Raw genomic sequence first — 1,003 nt, 5'->3', positions numbered from 1 at the left:
TCTGACATCCGCTGCCCCCAGCTCCTTTGGTCATAAGGTTGAAAAGCTCGGATCATGGTGAGTTTTCTCTGCAGAGAGTAAAAGAGAAAGGTCAAGGTCATGCCACGGAAGATGGGGAAGGAACTTCTGCTTTGGACATGGCTTTAGGAGAAGCTGTGAGTTCTGTTCACGTGAATCCACCTAATGTCCCATGTCCCAGAGCAAGGAAGGGCGCCAGGACAGTCGGTGGTTATATATTCACTGGGAGCCTTCAGTAAAGAGGTCACAAGAGTCTGCGGACATGTCCAGAGGGACCAATATGGAGTTGGGATATACCTCCCCACCCCGGTCCTGGGGTTCCCTCAGGATACACAGTATCTTTTACTAAATTGACACGAGCTATGCAACGTCTATCGTCTGACAGATTCCGGGGAGATGGGGAAAAGCTCTGAAAAATCAGACTTTCCACAGTTAACTTATGTTATGACCTCCCTTCTTTGTATAATCGTAGTATCAAAATATTCTGAGCAACTTTCAGGTTACAATTGGATTGCCTCAGCCGCATAAGGCCTGTCTGCCCTAACAAGCAAGCACTACACCAGGGTGAGAAATTCCTCTGAAGTCAAAAGTGACTTGACAACTGGCTGATCAATAAAAGCAAAAGGGCTGTTTCTGATGGAGGAAAACCCAAATCTTATCATTCTACTATCTCACCTAGCCTACTATTCAGCTTCTAAAGAATTACTCAAACTTCCTACTGTCTGGCCTTTAGATGTGGAAATTCATGCAGGTTGCCTGTTTTTGAACTAGTCAGGTCTTTTACCTTCTAGACCTCAAAACAATCCACAAAAGTATTCTGACTAGTCTTTCAGGATTCTACTATCTAGTCTTTAGATAAAGAAATTCACCTTTGTCTCCTATTCAGAGCAAATTATGCTTTCTGCTGTCTAGACCTCAAGGAAACTCACTTTTAGCAAGTTTCTTCAAAGAACTTTTCCAAAATTTGATTTGCAAGAAATTTCCT

This window comes from Condylura cristata, unplaced genomic scaffold, assembly GCF_000260355.1.
Source record: "Condylura cristata isolate star-nosed mole 26May11 unplaced genomic scaffold, ConCri1.0 scaffold00032, whole genome shotgun sequence".
Classification (NCBI taxonomy): Eukaryota; Metazoa; Chordata; class Mammalia; order Eulipotyphla; family Talpidae; genus Condylura; species Condylura cristata.
This window is presented reverse-complemented; position numbering follows the sequence as displayed.